Source organism: Microtus oregoni, unplaced genomic scaffold (genome assembly GCF_018167655.1).
Source record: "Microtus oregoni isolate MIOR12 unplaced genomic scaffold, Mior012 000002F_ref0000024, whole genome shotgun sequence".
NCBI classification, from domain to species: domain Eukaryota; kingdom Metazoa; phylum Chordata; class Mammalia; order Rodentia; family Cricetidae; genus Microtus; species Microtus oregoni.
The window spans coordinates 54,968,270-54,981,471 of NW_024543061.1; the positions used below are offsets into that span (position 1 = coordinate 54,968,270).

At 50.6% G+C, this 13,202-nt stretch overlaps 1 protein-coding gene across 10 annotated transcripts in view; it reads right to left on the reverse strand.

Moving 5' to 3' along the window:
• Window positions 1–7,440, reverse strand: part of Atp2b2 (ATPase plasma membrane Ca2+ transporting 2) — a 318,107-nt gene extending 310,667 nt beyond the window's left edge. For all 10 annotated transcript variants that reach the window (XM_041643604.1, XM_041643656.1, XM_041643646.1 and 7 more), the window contains exon 1: window positions 7,289–7,440. The gene's annotated coding sequence lies outside the window, so the exon portion shown is untranslated. The remainder of the gene's footprint in view (window positions 1–7,288) is intronic.
• Between the last annotated feature and the right edge of the window lie 5,762 nt (window positions 7,441–13,202).

Sequence of the window (13,202 nt, forward strand, 5' to 3'; positions counted from 1 at the left end):
GAGAGGAGAGCTCACTTCTGACTCTGCCACCCTCACAGCCTCTTGTTCGCCACACATCTCTGCTCCTGTACCTGGGGGCCACCTCCAATGTCTCTGGCACCTACGGATATGGCCACTTCCCAGGAGGCCTTGTCTGCTTTAGAGTCAATCCGGTGCCACACCCTTCAGACACCCTTGTATTGCGACATCTCTGTAGTCAACACTGTGTCTACAGTCTCTGTAAGGGCTGAGCTACCCTCTCTGGTTGGCATAGCATCAGTGCAGCTGGTGCCCAGAGACTCCCGAATATTAGAATTAGAAGGAATAATAGCTACTGCTACATTTTAACCAATTAATCAACCAATAGCTAATCAACTAGTCAACTAGTTACCATCCATAGTTTATTCATTGCCCTGGCCTTGTGCTAGTCTTTGAAGATCACAAGAATCCCTCTCCCCATTCCACTTCTGTGCACTTGAGTTCACAGTGGATAGTTTCTGGGCACTGCCCCCTCAGCCTGCTCCCTGTATCCTTCTGGTTGGCAGAGCCCTAACTTCTTGGAGTATGGTCTGGTGGCCACTGACTCAGACATGGGACCTGGTCTATTTAGGCTTTTCTGATCCATTCTCTTGGTGGTGACTGGTTTAGGCATGGCCATGTGACCCATTATCTGACAATGAGACACAAGAATGGGTTAGCTTGATGGTTGTGGGAGAACTTGACAAGACAAGGAGATGCCTTCTGTCCTTTTCTCGGGGACTCCTCTGTAGAGCAGAGACTGGAGCGAGCCTTCTTCGTAGAGCAGTATAAAAGCTCAAAGGAAGCCACATATAAGACAGTTTATGTGACTGCCTGGGTGCCTGGAGAGTGAGACCGTCATCACGCTCACCTTTGCCTGCAGGGTGTCTCACCTGAAACAGCAGAGGAGCTCTAAGCCCAGGTCTTGGCTCTTCCCATGCTCCACTGTCTACACCCGGCCATGACCTCCCTCTATCCTCCTTCCTACAGACCTTCACAAATAGCCCGTATGTCAGAGATGTTTTCTCTATCCAGTCATCTCGTGGCTTTCTTCTGTTCTTTTGCCCCAGATGTGTTTGGAAGATTTGCTGGCCTCACTTTTGTGAATGTGTCCTTAGGATGCCTGGACCTGTGCTCAGGGGTTCAAGAGATTCTCATGACAATGCTACTTGTGATAGCAAAGAGAGAGAAAACGATGGTGGCTGGGTCGCTCATAGAAGATGAGGTAGAGATGTATTTATTGATATGCAAGCCATCCAAGCTCTATGACTGAGAGAGAGAAAGGCTCCAGAAATACAGTATTCCTCCATAAACTTATCAGTCATGGAGAAACTTCTGGAAGGACATTTGACAGAATGTTAACAGGAGCGAGCTTTGTTTCACAACATTTTATCTGAGTTTTACTTTCTTCTTTATACTTTTTGATACCATTTGAATTTTACATAATTCTTACATAACATCTCTATATCTAGGGGAAGACAGAACTACTTTTATTTTGAAAAGAGGAAAAAATACATACAGAATCACAGCCAGGATCCACCTTCTTTGGGCATGGTTCCCTAGTCACGTGAGACAAGATTTGGGGTTTACTGTACTCTTTCCAGCCCAGATCCCCAACCCCCATGCCTCTGCCTGACTCTGCCCAGAACTCTCTAGTTTGATAAACTCGGTAACAGTGAGGCAACTAGAAGCCAAACATCTGGAGGGAAAACACAGGGCTGGGGTGGGGAAGTGTGCACTGAGATGCCTGTAAGATTATACAGATGGACTCAAGAGAGACAGCTGGGGACACTGCCTATGGAGAGACAAAGTCATAGAGGAACAAAACCTACTGTGGCTTTGCATGTGGAAGAACTACCCATGAACACCTTCTGTGCATCTGCTCACTGATCACCTTCCAGCAGAGCGACATAAAGACATAGAAACAGACGTGCCTGAGTGTCCACTTCTCTCAGTGCAGGGACGCTAACCTGACCTGCTCTGCCTTGGCCATGTCCAACCACCTCCACCGTCATTTTATCAAGCTGAGCCTGCTATAAGGGATGGTCCTGTCTTAAGTGCTATTTATTTCTTGTGTGTGTGTGTGTGTGTCTGTGTACACATGGAAGCCAGCAGTCATTGTGGTGTTTTCTTCTATTGCTCTGCACACTAGGGCTTGAGACAGGGTCTCTTCACTGAACCTGAGCGCACTGTCTCCACTAGACCGGCTGCCAGTGAGCTGGGGATCTACTGGTCTCTGTTTTCCAGCACTGAAGTTACAGATGTGCACCACTGGCACTGACTTTAACATGGTGCTGGGATCTGAACTCAGGCCCTTGGGCTCATATTACAAACATTTTACCCACTGAGCCGCCTCTCCAGCTGCCTTCAGTTCCACTTTTGCTTTCTGGATAAGGAAGGGGGCCAGTCTCCTGAGCCCTGCCCAGAAGATAGGCTGCAGTAGTTATAATAGCTCCTGGATTGGGGCAAGGAGGGATGCCTCTTTCTTAGTGTCTCCCCACTACCATGCCTTTCTTCTGCTTCCTGTTTCTTGAGTCAAGAGCTCTCTGAGACTCTGAGGAAAGATAGGGGAACCCCAGTCTTAAACTTGTCAAGATGCCTGGCCTAGCACGATCCTGTGTTTGAGCTAATGAAGCATCCTGTGTCTGAGCTAATGAAGGAGTCACATCACAAGGGATTCTTTTGTGTAAAGAAACTCCACAGCAGGTCCCTCTGATCTTAGGCCTGCCCTATGGAAGACAGAATCTTCCCTAATTGGTCCTTGAGAAAGAGGCTGCTGTCCTTCCTAGTCTCAGGAGGGAAGATGTCTGTCTCAGAAAGCTCACCCTGGACTCCCCTCTGCCTGTCCCAGCCCTACTCTCTAACTCCACTTCTGTGCCATCAGAAAAGAAACTTGCACCGTTGTCCCTTGGTATCCAGGACAGTTTACCATGCAGAGATCTGTAGATGCCCAAGGCCCTCACGTAATACTGTGTAATATTTACATAGACCCCCACCACCACCCACACACTCTCCTCCTGTTCCCTTTAGATGGCTCCACCTGTAATACCTCCTGGTATGCAAATAATATGTAAATAGTTGTCACTCTGTTGTCTGGGGAATAATGACAAGGAGAAAAGCCTGTACAAGTTCAGCACAGATGCAATTTTTTTTTCCTGAATATTTCTCATCTGAGACGGCTGAAGCCAGAAATGTTAACCTGGAGACCTGGGGCATGTAGTTGGGGGTAGGGTGGGGTTCTATTTCTGTCTTCTGGCATTCCTCAAACTGTTGTACAAATTGGGAAGAAATATATTTATGAGGGCCCAGCCAGCCTTCCACCCAGCACACCCTTTGGAGGGATCTGGGCAGCTACTCAAATATTCTGAATCTCAATTTCCACATCTGTCCTTATGGATTTTAATAGCTGGTTTTTGATTTCTATATTTTATGCTTCTGACCTCTTTGGGCCTTGTTGAGCCTGGAGAGAAAAACAGCAAATGAACCAGTTCAGAGCCTGGATGCCCAGCCGCCTCCTTCATGAAACTGTATTCTCTGGCCCAGGACTCCCTTGCCCTTGTCAGCCTGGGGCCAGGGGCCAGGGGCCAGAGAACTTAGGAACAGTCCTTATGCCTACTGAAATAGCCCCAACTGGGCACTTGAGCCCACCCTGCCTTCTCAGGCAGGCCACAGCAAAGCCCTGGCTCCTTACCCACAGCCATGTTCGACTTCCTGACCAGTGGTTCTTTTCTGAGTGTCCTGCCTGGCACAAGGCTCCCACCTCTCGGGACCTCCAGCTACAAACTCTACTTTTACTAACAGCCTTCTCCTTACCTGTTGGCTAACCACACCTGGAGAGAGTTCAGTCAGGGACAGTGTCACCTGGTCCACAGTGTCGTTGGGAGGGTATAACCGATGAACACCAGGAACTGTCTCAGGCAGCTGTGGGCACCTGGCAGGGCTTTCATTTACTTTTAAATTTTGTGTGTATGTGGTGTTTGTAAAGCAGTGTTGGAACTGAGGACTAAGCGCTTTTTTTTTTAAAAAAAAATCTTTTTCCTATCTGTCTTTCCCCCTTTTTTTCTACCTCCCATTTCTCCCCAACTCCTGCCCAAGATCAGCTACATAATTTTTGGATCCAATCCAAAACAAAAAAACGGTGGGCCTCTGCAGTTGATAAGAATTGTAGGACTGACTGAGATGGTTTAGCAGGTAACACTACACACATACACGTGCGCACACACACACACACATGCACACACACACACCTGCCCCCACCTTCCTTTACATCAGATGCTCTCCTGCTTCCAACATCTTTTTATTCTGATTTTCCGAAGGCCCCAGTGAACCCCGATGCTCCTCTTGGCTCCTGATGGCCATATTCACTTAGCTGGGGCGGGGGGCAGAGGCAAACCAGAATTCCCAAAGAGTTCAAGAAATAAGTTATATTAAATGCATTTTATTAGTCTCAGAGTCATATGGCAACTGAGGTTAACACAAAGCAGGGGAGTTAAAGTGGTTTGTATGGGATTTAACAAATGGGCAAGACAATTTAAAGTGCTCAGATTTCTTATTTGCGAAGTACACTGCTAAAAGCCCTGGGCCCCTGCTAGGTTAGTATTTCTCTTCTTGGCAGTTAGTCTGATTGGGGGAAGCCTCTTCACTGCTACTGATACAGCCCTTTTCATCTGCAGTGATTCTGTATCGCCCACTGACTACTGCAGGACCTTGCAGGCAGGCCATGGTATGGATCTGGTGAAAGAAAAGCCCTGTTGGTTGGAAACCCTGTTGAATTGATTTTCTCTCCCTGTTCCTCCAACACAGCATCTTCTCCTCCCCTATGTCTCTCTGCTTCCCAAACACAGCATTGTCAGGGCTTTGCAAGTCCTTCTGAAATCCATACTGTGTCATAGGCCATTGCACACCATGCTGAGACTGAACCTCCAACAGCTTCTGCTGTTCCACATCTGAGACTTGTCCTGGGCCTACTTTGGGATTGATGTCTCCAAATAGTCTGCATGCCCCACCGTTTTGTCTTAGCAATCTGGGTCTGATATGCCTCCTCCACAGCTCCCCACCAACGTCCATAGTCTGCCAACCTCTTAAATCACCCATCAAGGTCCCAATCAAAGATCCTCTCTTCCAGGAAGCTGCCTCTGATTACACCACCTCTCATCTCCCCGCAACCCCAGGCCAGATGTTGGCTGGCAGCCAACCGATAGTGTCTTTGAGAGGGATGTGAGCACCTCAGGCTCTGGCATCCCTCATATCTGGGGGGTAGCAGAGCAGAGCAGTTACAGAGTAAAACGGTCCCAAATCCATTTCTGACCAGCTGCATATATAGGGTAATACTGACCTTGAGGCTTTGTGAGGGATAAATCAGAAGATGACCCAAAGTCTTTAGCACAGAGCCCAGCGAGAGGTATTAACAGCTGTCTCTAGACACTGGCATGCGGACACCACCACAGGCTGGACAGCCCATATCCCAGTGTGGATGAGCCTTCTTGGTTGATGCCTGGCCGTGGTGCTATTATGTCTTACTCTCCAGTGTATCAGTTTAGATGAGAAGCTATTCCCAGCCTAGATGGCTGGGATCAGGTCTATTTCATTTACCAATGTGCCCCTGGTACACTAAGGAGTGCTTAGCATGTAGTTAATAAAATCAAGTGAATGAATGTGTCTCCAGGTCTGGGAGGTGATTGGCATCTGGCAGGGATTGCCTTGCTGGAAGCTGTGAGGGACTTCAACTATGTCTTAGGCAGAAAACAAGGTTGTTTACCTGAGTGGGAGAGTGAGCCCCAGTTCCTAGCCCCATCCCTTGCAGCCAGTACCACTGGGGATGGAAGAAAAGAGTGGGAGAGATGCAGGGGTGATCCTGTGCTCACTACTGGGGAGCAGGAGTCTGTTTCTCCTGTCATTGCAGGACCCAACTGCCTGTCCCAGTTGGGACTCAGTATTGATTTCTCCTTGGAGGCTGCAGGAAACCACGGCACTGTTGAGAGGCTACAGAGGCTTCTGAGGATGCTGGCTTTTCACTTTCACTGAAGAGGATACAGAGACATAGGTCCAGCAAGCCTTGTCCCTACCAGGTCACAGTGACTTGGGGGGAGAGCCCACCTCAACCTAGGGGCCAGAAGTGGAAGGAAGGAACCAGGCTAACAGCTTTATCTATTATCAGTTGAAGCACAGAATGGAGCCATACCAAGGGTAGGTGGGTTGGTCACAGACCATGAACTAAGCATTGTGGCAAAAATGAAGAATATTGGCTCAGTTAGCTGCCAAACAGCCGTAATGATGTAGCTATTATAAGTAAATTGACAGAGAGAGAGAGAGAGAGAGAGAGAGAGAGAGAGAGAAAGAAAGAGATTTGTCAGAGTTCCAGGGCTAGTAAGAAGCAGGGCATTTCAGATCCAGAACCTTCTTTCATAGGAACCAAATAAATCCTGAAAAGAAAGCCTAGTTCTCCATCTTCTGGCTGTGTGACCTTGAGGCTGGCTCACCCTCTCTGGGCCTCATGTCCCTTTTCCAAGGGTAATGATCCAGGAGGCCGTGTTCCTAGAACAAGGGCACCCCCTATGGCCAAAATATCCTTTTCTCTGGAGTGACCAGGCCCGGGGTGAACCCAGGTGTCCAGAAACACAGTGGTCCATCGTGAGGGCCCAAGGCAAACCTGCACAAGGCCACTTTCACAAACAGCTTGTGTGGTGGGGCTGAAAACCCAAACCCAAACTGCAGCTCTAGTAACGAATGGCTTGGGCTTCCGAGCTTTGGAGCTCTCCTGTCACCAGGTGGGGGACCCATGCGAGCTTGGGGAAGAGCTGTGGGCAGATGGAGGACGCCCAGAAAAGGTGAGGCCCAAGATGCACAGAGCTCAAAGCAGAGAGCCCTCCCGCACACTGGGAAGCCACTTTTGGGGAGAGAAGCCCCCAGCCCTAGTCCCTGCCCACAGCTCAGAAAGCATCCCGGTACAAAGACACCGGGCTGCAGGAGCACAGCCCCCCCACCCCATACTGAGGGGAAACCAGGTGCAGGAGTCCGGGAATATCTGAGAAGCAGGCTGATGGGGGTCTCCGCGCTCTGGACGCCCCCAGCTCCGGAAAGTTTGTGCGCCCCCTCCCCGCGCCGCGCCCGCTGCCGGGTGCCCGCTCAAGGTCACCGCTGACACCGCGGACACCCGGCCCCCAGGACAAGCTCTGACTGCAGCCGAGGCCGCGGGGTCCCCGGGCGAAACGGAAGAAGCCGCGGGGAAGGAGGCAGAACCCTTGCGGCCAGCAAGGAAGAGAGGCCCCGGCCCGGTCCCGCCGACCCTCACCTGCGCCCGCTCTGGGGCGACGATGCCGCCGCCGCTGCCGTTGCCGCTGCCGCCGCCCCTGCTGCGCGCCCGGCCCGGCCCGGCCCTGCGTCCCCGCCGCCGCCGCTGCCTCTGCGCCCCGCGCCCGTCCGAGCTCCCGCCGCCGCCGCTGCACTGCGCTCCGCCCGCTGCTCCCTCCTCCCGCTCCCTCCTCCCCCTCTCCCCTCTGCCCCCCCCCAAATCGACTCGGACAGCGCCCCCCCTCGCTCATTGGGCCACTCACTCTGGTGGGCTATGAAGACTCTCTCCCTTCCAGGGTACCAGGTCCATCTCTGCTGCCCACAGCTCCTTCCCCAGGCACCCCACAGAGAGCCCCTAAACACTTCCCTTTCCCCTCTTTCCACGTGGGGCAGAGAGCCCCCCTCAAGAAAATCCGTGGGTGATGTGGGTAACAGGGTGGAGAGAGTCTGCGGGGAGGCTAGCTTTGGAGGGGGATTGTCGGGGTCAACCTTGGGGATTTTAGTCCTGGGATCTCTGACACTCCTAGCAAGGACAATGGTTGGCCCTCAGCTTCTGTTGTGGCCCCTTTAGGGCCCGGAGGAGTCCAGGACAAGGGGCCCCAGTCAGAGAAGCAAATTGAAAACCCCAGGCACCCGGGGAAACAACCTAACAACCTCCGCAGTTAGGCTTCCCCTCCTTGGCTCAGGCCCCAAGTCGCAGAAAGCTCAGTTCCTGCAGAAGCCAGGCCTCTGACTACCAGCGCCTGGGTCTGCGCCACGCCATCAATTAATCATGCCCACTTGTTTATTTATTTATTGGCTTTATAAAAAGCCAAATGCACTCCTCACAGGAGACAGGCAAAGAGAAGATGGGCCCCCACCCAATGAACCCACCAGGGTAACTGGCCTTCCCCCCTGGTTGGCCTCCCTGGGTGAGGGAGGTTCCCTGTGAGGAGACCCTGCCGTTCTTATGTCTGGACACCCACTTCCAGGGGACACTCTGGACCCTGACACCCTTTGTGGGCCCCAAATCTCCCAGGCCTGAACTTGGCAACTCTGAGCAGGAGAGCTGGTTACTTCCCTCCAGGGCTTCAGCTAGCAGGGGTGGGATGTGGGGTGGGGAGAGGGAGAAGGGACTGGGAGCTAGCCACCAGGTGGAGAGCCCTTAAGTGTGACCCAAGGTGTCCCCAGGCTCGGCTTGGCTCAGGAATGGGTTCTCACTGATCCACACTCAGCTTGGCAGGTGACACCTGTATCTTATGCACCATCCTTGGGCACCCAGAGGACACCAGTTCACCAATGCTACAGCCATGCCTGTCTCTGCCTGCCTCCCCCATGCTGGCTGCAGGCCTACTGAGCAGCCCCAGGTGTTCCCGCACACCTGGGGACACCTGGGAGACTCCTCTGGAGGGGCCCCAGAATCTGCTTTTAGCTCTTGTGGGGCCCCACAGCGACTTTGACTTCTGCTATTAGTTGAAGTCAGATGTTGACAATGTTAGTCCTGCTCCAAAGCCCCGAGTGCCCCTGTGTGCTGGAGAGTTTTCTGTCAACTTGACACAGGCTAGAGAAGCAGAGGGGAGAGATCCTCAACTGAGAAAATGCATCTATAAGACTGGACTGTGGGCAAGCTTGTAGAGCAGTTTCTTAATTAGTGATTGATGTGGGAGGGCCCAGCTCATATGGGTGGGACCATCCCTGGGCTGATGACCCTGGGTTCTATAAAAAAGCAGGCTGAGCAAGCCACGGCGAGCAAGCCAGTAAGCAGCACCCCTCTGTGGCCTCTTCACCAGCTCCTACCTCCAGAGTTCGGTTAGAGTTCCTGTCCTGACTTCCTTCAATGATGAGCAATGAGTGGCATGGAGATTTAGGCCTAATAATCCTTTCCTCCTCAAGTTGCTTTTGGTAATAGTGTTTATTCGCAGCAATAGTAATCCTAATTGAGACAACCTTGAAGCCCCACAGCCTCAGGACCCCATTCAACAACCTCCCACATTCTTCTGTTAGGGGTCAATGTCTCTCTCACATATATCTAGTTCTGTGCCATGCTGCCCTTCTAGGAAAGTTCCTTTTCGTCTCTTGAGCACTCTCTCCCTAGTCAGAGTGTCAAAGCGGGAGCTTAGCAACGGTCTCTTGTACAATCTTTAGGAACCAGTGGGCAAGCTGGAAAGTGGCAAAGAGTGAACTCACACCTGTAATCCCAGTACTTGGGAAGCTGAGGCAGAAGAACTCTGAGCTGGATGCCAGCCCAGGCTACAAAGTTTCATGCTAGCCTAGGCTACACAGTGAGGCATTGTCTCTGGAAACAGAAGTCAGGAAGCAAGAGACAGCATGGTGACTTATGGTAGTGTGAGACCTGGTGCAAGACCCCAGCCTCTGAATCCACTGGTTCATCTGTTAAAACAATAACACATTCCATGACCCTATCTGAGGAGCATATAGTCACAGCTTCTTCTGAGCACCAACTGTGTACTAAGATGCTGGAATTTTCCAAGATGATCTGATAGTTACAATGAAAATAGGGAGGGCAGCCTAAAATGTCTGTGAGGACCAGGTGATGCCCACTGGGGTGAGCTCACTGGGGTTTGAGAGAAAGTAATGCTGCCTTCAAGGTGACAAACAGCAGCAGATGCTGGCTGCAGGGAGGCCATAGGCACACTGAAGACTGTGGTATCTGGGGATGGGAACCACACAGCTCTACTTGACCTCTGTCAAGCATGGATGGGAACCTAGACAGTGAACTTTCTGTTTACAAGAGAAGCAGGACATTTGGATTTTTTTTTTATCTGAGCATTCTTGATCTTTAAATGTCATCAACACATTTTTAAAATGTAGAACCCGAAGGACACCAAACAGCACAGCTGTGGTGTTGAGCCACCAGGCTGGCAGCTTGTGGCCCTGGTTAGGAGGCAGAGCAGGGCTGGGTACTGCCATAACAGACACATACTCTCTCTCCTCCCTGGTGGACTGTGGTCCTTCCTATTTCAGAGGCACAAAGAATCATTCTGGTGAGTGGCAGGAAGGAAACATCTCACTCCCTTGATAGATGGCAACCAGCTGCAGGTCTGGAGTGAACCTCGGGTGGGCAGGCCTGGTTCCTTCCCTCACTGCATGTGGAACTCGAGCACAAATAGTCAATGGTCCTCACGGAGCCTCCGTTTTCTCATCAGGGAGTGGGCTGATGCTGGGCAGAGTGAGGGTGCAGAACTGTCGAAGGTTACATGAGGTGACCACAGAGGGAACTGAGGACGCAGGAGGCGCCACAGTTGCTGCAGCCCATCTGGTAAAGAGGAAGTGCGCCAATCTGGACACCCCGCAGAAGTCTCACTCCACTAAAAATAGGGCCCTGACAGACTCCTGAAAGTTAGAGAGTTCTTGGGAGATGGAACTGGAAGGCGAGGAGGGAAATGGATGCTCCTGTCTACAGAATTAGGAGGAAGAGAGGAGGAAGTGTGCTCAGGTGAGCTGCGGTGTCCAGCATCCCTGGCTTTCTAAGGAGAGAGGAAGATGGTTCTGGTGCTGTGTGCTGGAGAGAAATCTGCTCACACCTGGGAAAGCTCTCCCTTGTGCTTCTGTTATGCTGGAATTAAAGCTGTCTTTAAAGGATCCTGAGTCACCTCAGTGCCCACGTGTTACTGTTCTAGCCACATGATATTAGTAACTGCATAGGCACAAAGTAATAATGCGACTAGGGTCCTGGGTGGGGAAAGCACTTGCCATGCATGTACAAGGACCTGAGTTCAAGTCCTTAGAACATGTTTACAGTCAGGAACAGTAGTGCACTTCTGTAATCCCAGAGGGAATCTCAGATGCCAGCTAACCCCACATAGGCAATGGCAGGTAACAAAGAACGAGAGCCGAGAGAGAGACGCAGAGAGACTTTCACCAAGGTGGAAAATAAAGACACATGAAATTGTGCTTACTTCCATACTTATACATATGCACACGCGCACACACGCACATACACACACATACATACACACATGCACATACACACACATGTATACACACTCACAAATAATCCTATTAAGCAAAAAGCAGGAGGCATCCTAATAAATGGATGTTAGATACTCCATGAATGGAACTCTCCTTTCACAGTGTGCTCCAATGTGTGTTTTTATGTCACTTACCTGGAGAGCTTGCCACCAGGACACTCTGGTAAAGAGAGTCCTAGATCTGTGATTGGTCCCCTGCCTGGGACTCTGTGGGGGAGGAAGCTAGAAAGATGCGTCCCACAGTTTGCCCTGTCCTGCAGAATGTGAGATAGTCTGGCTTGTGGGCTAAAGGGATATTTCTTGAGTGAGGGTAAGAGAATTTACAAAGCCCTTTAAGGAATTCTGAGGGCAGAAAAAAAGTCACACAAATATAGGGCAAAATGACACATTCACAGTACCAAATGCCACTAGCAAAGAAGGAACAGAGAGGGAGCATTCCCATGTACATTTCAGAACCGGGAGAATCTTTTATGGGGATGGTGTTTGCTCAGTTCACTTGTGTGCATGTAGAGCACACATGGAAAACAACAACACACACCCAATGATGAGGAAGCAAATTAATTCTGAAGAACAATTAATACCATTTAAGAAGATTTCAGGTGGGCTATTGGCTGAGTTTCTGAGAAAGCCTTTTAACGTTTTACATTCCACCTGCATCAGTTACCACTTGCATCAGCCACCAGCTGCATCAGTCATCAGCTGCATCAGTTACCACTTGTATCAGTTACCACCTGCATTAGTCACCACCTGCATCAGTCAGCATCTGCATCAGTTACCACCTGCATCAGTCACCAGCTGCATAAGTCAGCACCTGCATCAGTCAGCACCTGCATCAGTTACCACCTGCATTAGTTACCATCTGCATCAGTTACCACCTGCATTAGTTACCACCTGCATCAGTCAGCACCTGTATCAGTTACCACCTGCATCAGTTACCACTTGTATCAGTTACCACCTGCATTAGTCACCACCTGCATCAGTCAGCACCTGCATTAGTTACCACCTGCATCAGTCACCAGCTGCATAAGTCAGCACCTGCATCAGTCAGCACCTGCATCAGTTACCACCTGCATTAGTTACCATCTGCATCAGTTTCCACCTGTATCAGTTACCACCTGCATTAGTTACCACCTGCATCAGTCACCACCTGCATCAGTTACCTCCTGCATTAGTTAGCACCTGCATCAGTTACCTCCTGCATCAGTCAGCACCTGCATCAGTCCCTCCTGCATCAGTCACCTCCTGCATTAGTCAGCACCTGCATCAGTCACCACCTGTATTAGTCACTACCTGCATCAGTCACCACCTGCATCAGTTACTTTTTTGTTGCTATGATAATACACCGAGACCAATGCAAATTATAGAAGAAACTAGTTATCAGCTTATGGTTCCAGGAGGATAAGAGTCTATGATGATGGAGTGGCAGTCATGGTGGCAGGAAATGGAAGCTGAAAGCTTGGCTTCTGAACCAAGAGCATGAAGCAGAGAAAGAAACCTTTAGCTCTCAGAGTCCAGCCCAAGTAACACACTTCCTCCAACAAAGCTAAACCTCCCAAGCCTCCTCAAACAGCACCACCAACTAGGGGCAAATACCTGAGACAATGGGAGACATTTCTCATTCAAACCACTACTCTACCCTCAGGATTGTTTTTTCTTCAGAACTCCAGGGCCTCAACCATGGTAGGTAAGCCCTGTATTACCAAGCTATATCCCCATCCCTGCCCTTAGTTTTTATATGCAAGGGCTGATCTCACCCACCTAGCAATTCTACAAGGCAGGCTCAACCTGTCCTATAGCCACTTGGCAGACTCCCCTAGACGTGGCTCCAGGGCACTGGCTTCTCTCATGGGCACCCTCTCCAGAGGACCTTGACTTTAGCTGGTGGGAACCACTAGGTGGCAGTAAACTGGGGTGTATTCCACAGTCAGTGCATGCCAGTGTATC